This window comes from Macaca fascicularis, chromosome 2, assembly GCF_037993035.2.
Source record: "Macaca fascicularis isolate 582-1 chromosome 2, T2T-MFA8v1.1".
Lineage (NCBI taxonomy): Eukaryota > Metazoa > Chordata > Mammalia > Primates > Cercopithecidae > Macaca > Macaca fascicularis.
Window position 1 is genome coordinate 168,724,553 of NC_088376.1, and position 15,974 is coordinate 168,740,526.

The 15,974-nt window shown below is 37.2% G+C and overlaps 1 protein-coding gene and 1 long non-coding RNA gene across 51 annotated transcripts in view; one reads left to right on the forward strand and one right to left on the reverse strand.

Annotated features, from left to right (window-relative positions):
* Positions 1 to 3,324, reverse strand: part of LOC141409730 (uncharacterized) — a 29,900-nt gene extending 26,576 nt beyond the window's left edge. The window contains exon 1 of the long non-coding RNA XR_012431689.1: positions 3,062 to 3,324. This is a non-coding gene — a long non-coding RNA (uncharacterized lncRNA). The remainder of the gene's footprint in view (positions 1 to 3,061) is intronic.
* ZBTB20 (zinc finger and BTB domain containing 20) overlaps positions 1 to 15,974 on the forward strand; it is an 813,376-nt gene that overhangs the window by 690,825 nt on the left and 106,577 nt on the right. For 3 of the 50 annotated variants that reach the window (XM_065539564.2, XM_015445416.4, XM_065539566.2), the window contains exon 1: positions 1,771 to 2,103. The exons of the other annotated variants lie outside the window; for them this stretch is intronic. The gene's annotated coding sequence lies outside the window, so the exon portion shown is untranslated. Of the gene's footprint in view, positions 1 to 1,770; positions 2,104 to 15,974 lie in introns of those variants that run through there. 50 annotated transcript variants of the gene reach the window in all.

Below are 15,974 nucleotides of genomic sequence, written 5' to 3' on the forward strand. Positions count from 1 at the left end.
GGCAGGAAAGATAGTTTCCCCTTTTTAGTAGCTCATTTTCAATTGAAATATATCGGAAGAGTTGTACACACCTAATTCTCCAGGTGGAAAATCTCATCAGTGCTTTAAAGCTACATAGTATGCTGAAAGACTCAATCTCTTTCACCCACAATGTGCCTGTATTTTAGAAGTGAGGAGTATGAGGAAAACCACATCTTCCCACATGGTGATATACAGCAGATGATGTTCATAGAGCGAATTGTAAATTCAGGGTGAGGTCTCTGTAGATCAATCCACTAGCCTTCATTAGCTTGAAAATGTGACACAAGTTATATCTTGCTGAGACAAGGCCTCTACAATATTATATTTTTCTGCTTTTCTCCAAGAATGAATTAAAGACTTAAATCCCTTTTTCCTAGCATTCAAAATGGTCTCTCTCTCTCTATGTATGTGTGTGTATATATATACGTGTGTGTATATATACACACACATACATAAACACATATATAAAGTGGAAATATATTTATATATGTAATTATATTTCCATTTGGCTATTTAAACATTTTGAAAAATTGGAGGTTTGTACACTATATATAGGTGGAGTAATCTTATTTGGGAGGCAAGGGTGATTTTCATACCTGTTGGGCCAGATCTTCAAAGAATACTCTAGGTTAGCTGGTGTGGTGGAAAGAGCACTGGCCTGGTGGGCTCCTGGAGTCCTGGTGTCTAGTGTCGACTCTGGGCCTCAGTTTCCTCTCTGTTAAACCGGGAGGGGCAGAGATTGATCTCTGGGGCTTTTTCTAGCTCTGTATTCTCTGGGTCTGCAAATCGCCTTCAGTGTCTGCCATAGTCTGCCTTGCCAGCTCTGTTTGTCACAAAGATTAATCCATTTTAACTGTACCTTGGAGTGCACCCGGGAGAGGAGGATGGATGGATTGTTTTGCACCTAATATTGCATCAGAACTTTTGCCTTTTTAGATGAGATCGTGCCGTGCCTAAAATCTGTCTGCCTATCTGCCCACTGACTTTGTCTGTGCTGATCTCTTGCCACGGTGCCTCTTCTTCCAGCATCCATCTCCCTCCAAGATCTAGATTCGGCATCTGACTGTACCTGTCTTGTTCTCTGCAGCATCTGTCTGCTACACTCCTAGACCATCGTTAATAAACTTTCATACATTACACGAAAACCCCTAATATGCTGGCACCTGCACATAAATATCTATGGTTCATGAAACTAGGGGAGAAAACTCCATTTTTTAAAGACCTCTATCTAGTGCCATTTGTATTTGCACTTTTTGTTTAGTTGTAAGTTTTAATAGTTCCCCCTTTGAGGATTTGTCAGTACGAGCAGTATTGCTTATCAGAACACACCAACAGTCTTTTTGTAATATTCGCTTTTCCCCTTTGGTTCAGCCGAGCCTGCTGACAGATCATTCAAATTCAATTGTTTTATGTCTAAGCCGAACAGCTAATTAAAGTAGGGATGATTAACCTGACTGGCAGTGCCGCTCTCCCTCTCGCGCTCTCTCTCCTTCTCCTTTTCTCTCTCTCTCCCTCCTGTTCCAATCAGTCTTTTTCTCACACACTCTCTCTCTCCCCGTCTCTCCTCTCTCTCCCTCTCTCTGCCTCTCTCTCTCCCTCTCTCCCTCTCTTCCCCCTCTCTCTTCCTCTCTCTCTCTCAGTCTCTCTCTCCCTCCCTCGGTTGGTGTCTCTCTCTCTCTCTCTCTCTCTCTCTGTCTCTTGCTCTACTGTTTTTTTTTCCTCTCTCTCTCTCCTAAACGTGGTCTGCTTGCTGATGGCAGAATGGCACTCGGAGATTTGTGCATTGTGTCTGGTTTCCTACGGGCAGGCTGACCCAGTGCCTCCAGGGACTTATCAATAGACCACTCAGAAGAGACACAGACAGGAGAGAGGAGGAGGGGTGGGGGGAGAGAGAGAGAATCAATATCAAGAATAGAAGGAGCTCCGAAGCCATTTTTTTTTTAAAGAAGTATCGGGACTTGGGAGAGGGTGACAAAGAAGGTTTTTCAAAGAGGCAGTGGAGGAGGTTCTAATAAATTTGGAAGGAAACAGTTCCCTGTCTTGGGAAAAGGAGAACTCCTGACTGATTAGCATTCACACCAGGTATGAGATGTTCGCTACCCCTTATCACTGTGTCGCAACCGAGATGGAAAAGCCTTTTTTTTTTTTAGGAGACCGAGGGAGCATGTATTTTGCTGTGTTTGTTGTTGGGGGGTAAGAGGGGCGGCGTGAGAAGCTGTGGGCATTTGTGTATGAGAGCAGAAAGAATGGAAGCAGTACAACGGGGGGTGGGAAAGAGTATGGAGTATGTTACTGTCTTCCCTGTCTTTGTGCACCCCTGGGGGGTTACCCAAGTTCATTTCTAGCAGGTGGATTTAGACGGGAGTTACTTAACGCTTGACCGCCAGTTTTGAAAAAAAAAGAAAAAGAAAAAAACGCTGCTTCCTATGTCTATTAAAGGAAGCTCCAATTTCTCTCTCTCTCTTTCTCTCTCTCTCTCTCTCTCTCTCCCTTCTCTTTTCCTCTCTCTTCCTCTCTCTCTTCCTCTCTCTCTGCCCCCCCCATTCCCTCTTCCCCTCTCTCCCTCTCCCTCTCTCTTCTTTTTTTCCTCTTCTAACCAGACAGCGGGAGGGTTTCTGGCTCCCAGCCAGCCCAAAAGCCTCTAAGTGTTTTGCACTTGTTTCAGGGAGTAGCTGCCCGGGGATTTTTCAGCATTTTCACTAGAGAACAAAGAGTTCTTTACAAAGGGAAGGGTGCGTGGGGGGGGGCGGGTGGGGGGAGTGAGCTTAATGTCTGATATATGTTTTTCTATTTTTATTAGTTTTTCGCCTAAAAAGAAAGAGACAGGAACAGAACATTCACTCTATAAAGACACAAAGACATTCAAAAGAAATCCAGTTATCTTTTCTCCCCATCATCCCAATATATATATATATGTGTTCATGAAAAAATTAAAAAGAAAAAGACTAAGTTGCATATGTTGCTCTTTTCTTCTCTTTTAATCTTTCCAAATCCAACTGTTCTTATGCTCACTTTATGCTATTTTTTTTTTTTTACTCACAATAAAAGTTGTTCAGGATGCATCTTCTGTTATCATCTCTTTACCCTTTCTGGGTCGCCAAAATCTTGTGGAAGAAAGAACCAAAGTCCATCAAATAATCCATTTGGTGACTAGAACATCTTCTACTTTTGCCACTTGAGTAAAAAGTTAATTATGGAATTTGGGTTCCCAAAATACCAATGGGGTACATCAGTTCATTCGATCTCACAAGTTTTTGCATCCATCTGTTTAAAAGGTACCACTTGTGTGACTTGTCAGTTATTAAGAAAAGATAGTAAGGGAGCAGATATTTGTATTTTATTCTTGTTTCTAATTATGTAAATGACAAAACCCCCAGAGAGATTACTTGCCCCATCTATGATACACTAGTTCAAGCAAAATATAGTCTAGATGGAGATTTTGTCAACGATTCTGATTGCCACGTAGCTTTGTGTTCTCCATTTCAATTTTTGCCTATGCATGTATATTTTTACCATGAATTTGTGTTATAGCAAACATTTCAGAATGCTTATCATTTTCAAATTAATGCTCCAACAAAAGAAAAAAGAAATCATATGTGAACTGTATGTGTAAAATGTAGTAAACAATTTTTCTTTTATATATGCTGTACATTTATATCTTTATGCTAATATCCTGGATTTATAAACCCAGGATAATGTTTTCTTTCTGAAAGTTCTCCTCTTAATGCATTTATATGTTGATTGTCACTTAGAAATCTTTTTAAGGTACATTATAGATACAAAACTAAACAAGGGGAACAATTCTCAAGCTGTACAAAAACCCTTAAATATATATTATGTACCGTTCCTAACTACAGATAACTGTTTTGCTAAGTGGAAAACAGCTACAACAGTTGTTTCAAGAATCAGAAACTCTTTTCTTTTTTTTTTTCTGTTAACTGAAAATAAAATCTATTCATATCCCTGGGGAGGGAAAATGTAGGGGAAAATATAGATATATACATTTTCCATAATTATAGAATGCATTTATGTAACTGCTTCTTAAGGATGTAATATATATCAGGGCAGAGTTTGATGCTTCATCAAAAAACCCTCCTGGCTGGGAGGTGTGAGTGCCTTATGTTTGAAGTAACTTGATAACAAGGAGTCTTTTCGGGAAACCTTACTATGTATGTGTTGCCTCAGTCATGACCCTCAGAGAAAAAACAAGTACTAGGTGGCCAGTGTTAGCACTTGAACTCGCTGAAAGATATTAGAACTAAGGGAACTTTTGGCAAATCCAGAATTTTCCAGGGTAACTCACTTCTTACAGTTACATGTTTTCTTTAGGAAAATTCTTGAATTGCTTTCAGAGTTTTCTGTATTTTTGTAGAATTTTTTAATGCTTTTAATAGTTCCTAAGGAGAAAAATACTTTTAAAAAGAATGTCATCCAGATAAGAGAAACTCAGTCTTTAAAAAGTTTTATATTGAAGGCAAGAGTTGTTTTGTTTTTGTTTTTGTTTTTTTCCTTTTTGCTTGTATTTTATTTTTTTCCCCCGAATTCTTTTGTTGCTGTGGGCTGTTGTCCCTGCATTTTTAATTTTTCATTTGGTTCCCCCCCCCCTCCGCTTTTTTTTCTTTTTTCTTTTTCCTTTTGGTCTGTTTTTGATGTGACCAAGGGGGTCTTTGAAAGGAGCAGAGGGACTAGGAGAAGAGGCTGTTACTGAAAGCTGCACTAGCTCTTCTTGATCCCAGCTCAGGCAGCTCCTATCAGCTAGTTGTGCCGCCAAGAGTACAGTGACAGGTGATAGCTGTCATTCTGGGATTCTTCGTGGATCTGACCTGAGAGTAACACATTCACAGTCGAGGAGAAAAGGGGAAAAAATAGAGGAGGAGGAAAGAAAAGCTCTTTGAGCTGGAATACACTGGCCCTTTCTTCCTGTAGGCAATCCGCTCCAGTTCTTGGCGACGTGTCCTGCACTATCAGATATCATATGACTTTTTATTTAGATTCCTTTTCGGAGAATGGCCTGTTAGGACTCTGTTTGTTTTCTTTTATTTAATTTCCTTCTCCCCTCACCCACTAGTTTTGCGTATCTGTGTGTGTCAGAGCGTGTGTGCGCGCATGCATATGTGTGTGCAATTTTTATCTTTGTTTTTGTTCTGTTGATCTGATGCTTTATTTAAAGACAAAGCTTTAATTATTTCAGTATACTGGTTTAATTATTTGCCAAAAAGAAACCTCATTCTGGGCTTTTTGGGGGGTCCATTTTTAAACACATCCATTAACACATGAGGCTGGAGATCCTAAATGCTTGTTGGTCTGCGCTTGGCCCACTCCCTCACCTTAATTTAACCCTCCCCTTCATCAGCATGCAGGGCAGTATAAGTTAGGAAACACCTGTGCTGAGTTGAGAGAGAAATAAAAGTAGAAGCAACTTCTTCAAATTTGCAATCCTAGTTTCACTTTAATAAACTTTTTTTAATCGTTGATTTTTTTTTTTTTTTTTTTTTTTTTTTTTTTTTTGGCACCCTCTGTTAAGCTTGAAAGCATCAGAGATAGTGAACGATGTGTCTGTGGAGCTTTTGTGAGGCCAGCTGAGCACCCTTGGAAAGTAGAGCAGGAGCTGAAATTCATTCAGAGACTTAAGAATTAAGTACGAGATTTAAATAAGATCTGTGAGATCTGCGAGCTGTTCAGGGTTTGGTGATAGATGGTAAAATGGAATGCTTAGGGATATTCAAGGAGGAGAAAGAAATTTTCAACCAGGAACGAAACAAACAGGCATTTCTACTGCAATTCATACTTTAAAAACCTTATTTTATCGAATTTTTATTTTATATATCTCAAAATTTAATCAATTGTTATGATTGCCTTCTTTTCCATGCTTGCTATGAAAAACAGAGGAATTGTGCTGCTATTATTACTGGGTTTCTCCTAAATTTCTGTTGTATTTCTTTTTCAGTTTTAAAGAGTTCTGATTTTAGTTAGCAAAAGAAAAATAAAACTTCTCTAGGTATGCATATGGTTGTATACACATTATTCTTATCTATACATAATATATCCTGTTTATATCAGGATATAATTTTTGTATAGTTACATGCAAGACTGCCTTGAAAGTTCAGATGACCATTACATTCTTTAAACCCATAGTTTTTAGTTTCTTGTTAGTTTCTCTAAAATTGTTTTTTACAGACCTTAAATTTGCAATGCCTTATCATAGGCAGAGGTGAATTTTGTTGAAACTTGGAGAAAAATTTATTCCACCCCTTTAAGCATACCCAAAAGGGAAGAGAGAACTATTTTTCGTTCAACAAAAAATTTTAAAAGCCTTTTTTCCTTCAGCGGAAAACTCCAAAACAGCTTTGTCTCAGAACGTTAAACTTGGCATGGATAAAAAAATGTGAGTTTTGCTTTGTTTGAGGAAATTTGTTTTTGAAACAACAATGTTATAAATATTTTTAAATTGCCTGCTGAGCATGCGCTGTATCTGACTTTATTCATAGTTTTAAACACACACCAAAGTGCAGTCTTCTGAATGGCCACAGGTAAGGCTGTTGATTTGTGTGATCTTTCGCAGAGGCACTTTCTGTGGGTCTGTTCAGTTTTCCAGAAGGGAAAAAGGCGAGAGCTGAGTTTAGACCTGGACACCTTTCTAAATATCATAGGCAAAAGCAAATTGCCCCATTAAGGCTTGCACATTACACTTAGGGTAAGTACTATTCAACTTTCCTTTTTATAGGAGTTGCCTGCCTTAACTTTTCAGCTTAATACTAGCAGCGTAAATTAAGAAAAAAAATTAACTCAATGAGGTATTTCACTGAAATAGAAAATTTGCAGATTTTAAAGGGTATCTATTATGCATAAATTTGGGGATACGAGAATTTGCCAGTGAAATGATAGCAGCTCTGTGCTTACAGAGCAAAGATGTGCTAGTCTGAACATGCCTGATCTCATCTGGAATCGAAAGCTAAATCTAGGTGGGCCTGTAATAATACCAGAAAATGAACACATGTATCTTTTGTGCAACCTTTTTTTTTTTTTTTTTTTTTAAAAAACCCTAGGCTTCCAAAGGGAATGACAAAGAAGCAGGTTCTCCTCTTGCTTAATAAGTAGTCATACTTTGCCTCTGGAGATGTGTATTTCCAGTTGTTTTTAGTTGTTTTGTTTTGTTGTTGTCATCACTATCGAAGAATATTCTTGCCTGTCAGTGATTATTAACACTTTCCGTTTTTCAGAATGCTTTAACTCTGTTTGATGTTTCCTCACTTGGTTACCTTTCTCAAGTCTGCGATGACCCTCTCAGGCTTTGCAATTCTTATCGATTCTTACCAGAATATACTTACTCATTAGCTGTTTTGTTATAGTTATGGTGGAGATAATCTTGTTTTTCAGGCCTTTATAACTACCCAAACCAATTACCTTTTGAGGTGAAATTTCTCATAGTTATCCTTGACACAGAACTGAACTTGTCTTGAAAAGGCTTGAAGAAAATCCAATTAGCCGTTTTTTGAAAACTGAATATTCTAATAAATGCAAATGAATTATTTTACAAAATACTTATTGATGTGCAATGCTTTTCTAATCTGTTTTTCTTTTCGTGCTTTAAAACAGAACCTGAAAATGTGTTAAAAAGAAAGAAAGATAAAGAAACCTGCCAGGTTAATGCTGATATTTTAAACACCCAATTTAAAATAATTCTCAAAGTTTGAATTTCTTTGCAACATATTACCTTTCAGTGTCAGTCAGTAATACCTGTGCAGGTATATATATACATTCACACCCACAGGGATACATGAGTCCACTTTACACTTACATTAATTCTATTTTAATCTACAAGAGAAAAGGTTAGCGTTACTGTAAAACTTTTGTTAATTCATTGTATTTTATTTTTCTATAATAAATTCACTGAAATTGCTTTTATCCAGTTATATATATACTTAACACCTATTTATAGTCAAATATTTTATCTTAATTTATAAAGTATTTTTGTAAGTCTTATACGCTGCTGAATTTTATGCACCTATGTGAACGTTTAAGTTTTTTCTGATACAGTTTGCTTTGTTCCAAATCTGTTAACTATGTCAGAAGTTTTTTTCTTTCCCAATCTAGAAGGAGTATGGCCACCTTTTCCTATATATGATATCTGTATGTCTTCAGTATTCTGAAGGAGAGACTTTTTAACCTGCAATCTCTTGGAAAGCTTTCAAACAAGTGGGAGAAGTAATCTTTACTTTGCTTCTCCTCGATCCATCTGTTTGCCCTCACTGTACCGCCCGTCACTACCAGCAACCCTGAAAAAAACAACAATAATAAATATGATATGATAATTTTTCTGATCACAGAACCAGGAAATACCAAAGAAAATTGTGGCATATGTAGGAAAATGCCAAGAGCTTCTCTAGTAAGATCAGCTGTTTTTATACTTTTTTTTCCCCTTGAATTTTGTTTGTGACTTTTTTGGCTTGCTGAAGCACATCCCCATAATCTTACGAAGCCACAGCAAATCCCCAATGCCACAACAATACTGTGCAGCCGGGGAGAGGCCAGAAGAGCTGATCCTGGGTGGCTGCAGGCTTCCCCAGCAGCGGTGCAAGGCAGGAGGAGTAAGTAGGCTACTCTTCTTTTCACTTCTTACCTAGGCTGCCCAACCTGCCAGGTAGAGATTTTCTTTCTGGAGCTTTCTCTTCAACTGTCTGAGGCGTTTCCTTCAACAACCAATGACTTTCTACCTCCAAGAGATGGTTCATATAGCAAAACATCCATTTTTATTTTATATTGCAACATGGAAAGCTTTGAAAATCAGAAGGGCAAAGGAAAGGGGCTCAGGGTATCTGAGAAATATCCAAAATGGCATTAGGCTCAAAGCTGTTTTTTGTGGTTGCTCAGGTCTGTAACTTTTCTGTTCTCTCCAGAGCCTCTAAGTGGTTGAAAGTAGTGAATGGGATAGCTATAGGGTACACACTATGATCTAACTGATTCAGTAGATGGAGCTCTTCTCCTTAAGTCTGTATTTAAATTAACGTCCCACTCTAGTTTGTGGGGCTCTCTTTTAAGGTGTGTCATACTACACACATAAAATTGAGGCCTGCATAGCTAGAGAAGAGATTTCCTGGCGCTTTTCGAGAGACATGAAGCATTTGTTCTGAAATGCAAACAGTGCGGAGGAGCACAAGGGTGGGGTGGGAAGGGAAATGGAGTTTACCTATCTAAATTTCTCCCTGTGTTTGTTGATATTCTTAAGTGTGAGATTAAATCCTAGCAGTTATTGTGGAATACACTTATTCATTAGCTAATTTGTAAATGTAGAAAAATATACTGCACATGCAGGATTTTGGTGATATTTATTGCAGATCTTCCACGCTATCCGAACTGTGCAGAACTCCTTTCATTTGCTTCTGCAAAAGCATCTTAATACTGTAATGCAGTTGTTTCATCTAATTAGTCCAGAGAACCTGAATAAAATGTTACAAGCTCTGAATTGTGACAGCGCAATGGAGGGCAAAGTAGGTGTGTTAGTAAGGTGCCTTTGTGGAAGCCAAAATATTTTCAGCAATAACTGAAATTAGATTTCCAGTGTCTGTTTTAATGGGGGAAGAGCTACTTGTTTATTTCTTTTTAAATTAATTGAAATGAATAATTGCCACAAAATTTTTGTCAGTGTTACATTGTTTTGGGTACCAATAGAATAAGTTTGATCATGTCTCTTCCTGGTACCAAGTGCAGAAATATATGTAAACTGTATGTAATAAATTATCTTCCTTAGTGGAATGTCTTCTCACAGATTGGAGATATTACTGAATATCTCTTGTTAAATCTTGATAAGATCATTTGGCCAAAGTAGAAATGGTCTTGGCTTTAGTACCAAAAGAAATAGCATTTTTAAAAGACTTGGATTTCCTTTGCATACCACGTGTCTGAGTTTGATACAGTCCAGGAAAATAGAGAGGATGAGACGAAATTATTCCTAAGCAGCCGCCGTAGGCCAAATACTGAAACAGTGCCAACCTGGACCAATCAGGCCGGCTTCTCAGAAGATACATGCTTTTGTCAAACACTTACATGAAGAAAGAGAGAGAGGAAGTTCGTGAAACTGTATTCGTATGAATATTCTTCACTGATTTCAATAAAGTCCATGGTAATAAATGCAATGATTTTTATTCTTTTGTAAAGCAGAAAATCTGAGTTTTTCTGGGCAGCTAAGGATCTCAAAATGTTGTACTGTGACATCTTTTAAACAAAACTATTCTTTCAAATTTAAGCAAGTGAAAAACTTCTCACAAAGAGCAAAGAGTAAAATTGATGGAAACTCAGAATCAATTCCAAACCCATTTCTGGCATGATGAGAATAACATTTGTGCTGTGTTTAAAGTAGTTTAAAACAAGAAAATGATAAAATGATCAATATACTTAAAGCCAAAAATAACCAGGAGAGAACAATCTGTAATCCATTCTCAGTCCTGAAACCCTACACTACTTATTGGACATGAAAATAAACAACTATATCTTTTATAAGGTGGCACTGCAAACCTTATAACATATAAACAGCAATGATGAGATGCCAAGCTTTCAACCCTTTATTTAAGCTATGTGTTTAGAATTTAGTTGGGCAAAAATTCCTGGACTTTAAACTATTATACATTTATTTACTTCTACATACCATGACCATAAAAAGAACAAACATTAAGGAATATATAGATTGTCACAGTGAACTACATTGCCACCTTACAGTTTACGTACTCTGTTTATTTTAAAAAGAGAAAAGGTTTTAACTACAGCAAAAGAATATTTAAGGTTAGAAAGTCAGTTAATTGCTCAATGTGGAACAGATTTAATATTTCTTTAAAAATACCTCGACTCCTGACTAATTTATTAAATTCAACACATACATAAATAGAAATCATACATATTTTATGCTTATTGCTTTAATGGATTGTTTTAAAAGACTAACTTGACACTAATAAATTTTGAACCTGTGGATTCAAGGTCAGTGAAATGCTGCTGTCCAAGTTTACAGAATTCTCTCTAGACTTAAGATTTTGCTCTAATAAATTTCTTACCAATTTTTCAGAGTCACTTGACTGGGTAGGTATTTATTGGTCAGATAAAATAAAATTGTCCATCTAGATTTTTTAAATTCTAGCTGAAGAACTTAAAATAACAACAAATTGCACAGGCAAACAGTTTCATTGAACTGAGGTGCTGTAGGAATGATGATAATTCTAATGAGCACTGTGACGAATGTAACTACAATGAAGCACGTTTGATTACATCAGTAAGAGTGAACTCAATGGGCAAGGTCAGAAGGGTGGGACATAGAAGTCATGACAGAGTGGGGGCTAATGAGTAAAGTTATGGGAGCTATTTAAAGCCTATAGCTGGGTGCAAAATTAACAGATATGGAAAGTAAGAGTCAATCAATTCTAAAAATGGACAGTACTTTTTCCTATAGGATATAATTAACTGTAGAATTTACTGCTGCAGGGATTTATAACAACCTCATAAGCTTTGGTTGTCCAGTGTGATAGTAGTTGTAAAGAGCTGTTATGCACATCTGCTTAAAGATTTATATAAGTGTAATTGTGACAGCAACTTGTTATGTTATTGTTTGAAGTTGAAAAGTTCTGCTTTAAGTGTTGACAAAGCAAATGTCAGCATTATAGAATCATAATCACTGTATCTTGGAGCTTGAAGAAGCTTTAGATATCTCAATATGGGTGAGTGGGTTAACCAACTCTTCAGAAAGGAATATTGGAATATCTGGTCAAGGACCATGTAGAATTTGAAAATACATATGTATTACAATGGTTTACATTTAGAAAACAAAATTTACAAGAAAAACTTAACAAAATAGAGAAAGTAAATCTCTACAAAATTATCTGAACTAATGGTACTGTATATTGTATTCTGTGAACCAGGAATTTTAAATAGGGAAGAGTAGCAAGATTTATATTAAAACGAGGTTTTATTTTTATCAAAAAAAATTGGTGAGGGAGTTGTCCAACAGATTAAGAAATGATATTCAGGCTTAAACTACTCATTTTGCCAATAAGAAAACTTAAGAGAGAACTTAAGAAAACTTAAACAGAGAAGAGATAAAATCTTTTCAAGATGAGCAAGGCAAAACTGGGACCAGAACTCAAGTTTTGTAGCTCACGTTTTCTTGATGTACTCCTATGCCAAAAGACTGACCACTGAAACTAATTTATAAAAATAAAAAGTAAGTGATATCCCACTTTGAAGAAGTGGAAGAAACCAGACCCTCAGGGTTTCTATTTCTGTGCCAGTAACCTCACCTCAGATGTGGCAGGGACAAATATGTGTGATGAGGATAAGGCATTCTGAGGAATGAAACAGAATGCACCCAGATGCATGGACTCCCTAGAGACACTGGAGTTAACACTGCTGCCCAGACCTCCATAGTCTTGTATCTCACCTTTTTTCTTCCTCTATCCCCACCAAAAAAGAAAAAGAAAAGAAAACTTCTGAGAAATTGTAGTCAGAAGATCTTTTGGAAAGAAGTATTTCTTTGTAGAAATCTTCCTGTACAGATTGGTATATTTTACTGTCTTATCAAAGTATGAGTTCTAATGAGACATTGATGATTCAACAGGTTTATGAACATTACAAACCGGACTAATCCTTGTTTCCTAAGCACACGCATTTTCCCATCCATATTCTTTTTCCTCTAGTATTCCCAAATAGAAACACATTCTGCCTTCTTTATTTCTACAACACTTTGTACCTTTTAATGACCCCTGTCATATTTCATTTTATATGCAAGCCATTTATGTATTTATTTGTAATGTAAGGAACAGGTCTACATAATTTAGGCAATGTACTGAATTTTACGGGGCCTCACTTTCCACATCTGTAAGGAGAAAAATGACATCTGCCTTCCTGGGATACTGTAAGAGTTCCATGAAATGTAGTATGTAAAGTGCTGAGCAGAATGACTGGTACAAGGTTATCACTCAGCATTGCTGTTAGTGTTCCTGCTACTATTACTTATTAATATTCCCCTGCCTGTGGTTCCTTCCCATTTATATACTTCTCAAGGTCATAGATTGACCTAATTCATTATCTCCTCATGCAATGAACACAATGATTTTTACGTAACAGGAACCTAATAAAAATATATTGAATCTTTTTATAAAAGTCCATATTGGACCTATTATTTCCCTACAAAGATCCTTATAATCCTGTCCTGGAAGTTTAAAATAGTGGTGGTCATGGCCATTGCCTGACCCATGTACATTGTAAAATACAATAGTGTTGCTTGCTGTGGACTGTGGGAGCCACATGATTTTTCAAGTTCCCCACAGACCCCCAACCGCTTAAGGTTGCTCTTTGCGGCGTCTCCAGAAGTGTCAGCTTATTTTTCTGGTTCATGTGATTAATGAGCTTGTTATACCTCTGCCTGTAGCCTAAACTAGAAACTTTCACTTTGGAGAGCAGGTCAAGATATCGAATTTAATTTTGGTTGCATCTGTTATAAGCCAATTGTGTATTCATTACATTTATAGATTCCCTCTTCAGCCATATATTTTCATGACTGTTGAGAGCACCTGAATCTGTGTTGAATGTCCTTAGATTTTACTTTGGAGACCTGAAAATGAGACAGTGAGATCTTTTTGATAGCTAGCTGTCATCTTTGGCATTTTCTTCCCTTTAGTGTGTAATCTGGTCTAAATTTGAAGAAGGGGGCAAGTATAGCATTTTTCTCTAGCTTGAATATGGCATCGTAATTCTATATTAATGAGGTCATTGGTAAATGCAGTTCAGCTACACATTTCTGTTTTTCCAGACATACAAACACATTCTGTGGAAATAGAAAATGTCTAAAAAATGGAAATGATAAAATAACTTAAGACATGAAAGGGTAGAGATATAGCATTAAATGTATGGGTTTAGCTGTTAGCAGAGCAACATACAAAGTGGACTTTGAGTGTGTATGGATCTTGCCAGTCCTTCAAGGTTTCAGTGAATAGCAAGAAAACGAAAAAGAGGTAGATCACATGAACACGGCAGAGGAGAGACTGACAGCAGGGTGTGCTCAAGTCGGGAGGAATGTTGCATTTTAATCAGCCAGAAGTTCCATTTATTTGAGAATGAGCTGGTATTTGTGAGGGGAACAAGGTCACATTTAGTAGAACTGGTAATTCAATAAAGGATTTTGACTTTGCCAGAGTAATGGTGTTGGCATCAAGAGAAGAAAGTTTTGCAGATTTCTGTGTGTGCACTTGCTGTTACTGGTGTTCCTGGTGGGTGGCTGAATCATCCTGATGGCATTCAACAGGAACCAGCTGCTGAGAATATTAAAATGCAAGCATTTATTCCTCTAGAGAGACAGTAGCATCTGCAAAGTTTTCCTATCTTGATAGTACAGATAATCCCAGGGAGCATTCTCTAGTAGTTTTCACTCTCTCTTCATTTATACATTTTCTTTTTATCATTAGCATTAGTATCTCAAGTTCTAAATGAAGAGAAGAGTGCCTGAGTCCTGAGTTCACAACAGGCTGTAGAGATGGATAGTTAACACTTGGCCAAGAACTTGGTATTGCCTCTTGGGCTTTACCTTGAATTGTTATCTAAAAGGGGGAAACTGACATTTCCCTCCCTTGGCCTGTCTTCAAAGCAAAGAGTCATCCATACTCCTAGTCTTCAGCGAGCTCCATCAGTGTCAATCCTGCCCTCCACAACCCTCACCAAACACAGGCTTTGGAGCTTTTCACTTTACTTATAAAATTTGTAAATTTGTTGCTTTCCTTGTGTGTTTATACTTTATTTGTTTGTTTGGTTTATTTTGTTTTGTTGGTGGTGTTTTTTTGTTTTGGTTTTGGTTTGGATTTTTTGAGCTATCATCAACAGTTAGGGGAAAAGGAGTTACAAAAAGGAAGTTTGGACTCAATAATCTTCCAGGTCTTTCCGTCTCTAATATTTATGAATAATGTATTGAACTGATGGAAAAAATGTTGAATATGTTCATTATGAATTATATTCACCACTGTGTTGCCTAGAATATAAAAGAGCAAAGCAGTTGCCACGTAAGTAGTTCCTTACAATAAATGTAGTGGTACAACAGAGCTCTGTATCCCTTCCCATTCCACTGCGCGTTGTCCCCAAACACACGCGTTACGTGTCTGAGTGGCAACTGCAGACAGGGTGCTTGATGGGATGACAGCCAGCCAAGGTTCTGACGGGTACAGGGACATTCGTAGTGCAGTGGGTCTTAAACAGAAGCAGCCTTGATGAAGATTTTGATAGTGCAGTTTCCTTTAGGAGAAATCACCGAAGCCAGTTTCACATAGCAAACATTACTCAAGTGTTATCATGCTACAGGGGTTACAGCTCCTATCAGGAGAAATGAAACTTATAATTTTGCCCCTGATTTTTAAAAAAACAGCATGAATAACTAATTTGTCAGCAATGTTACATTCTAAGTGAGCCAGAGTGGCAGAAAATTCAGAACTATTTATTATATTTAGCTTCAAAATTCATTATATGCTTGTCTCTGTTGGTTTTTCTTCATAATTATGTTTTGTTTAGAATTTATCAAAATAAAATTGTATTTTCTAAGTATTTACCAGATGACATTGGGAAACAGTAACCAGAAGCATGACAAGAGGCAAGAAATCTTTTTAGTCACACAAATAATCGACAAAAGAGGTAATAAAGAGTTAAAATAATAGCAAAATAGTTTTCCCCTGGCCAAAAAACCCTGAGGCCCATTTTTTATCAAATATGTCACCATAAGTGATATGCAAATATGTGTCAAAATAGAGAAAGACCATCTAATGTCAGGGACTCACAGGGGACAGCCCTAATGTTGAGGATAGTTCCAAGTTAAAGCAGTTCAACAGGAAGGTGCACAGAAAGCTCTGGCTTTTGTCTGAGATCCCAGGAGAATAGCAGGGTGTTGATGAGCAGGTTCTGCCTCCAAAAAGCTGTTCCTTCCTGTGGTATCGCTT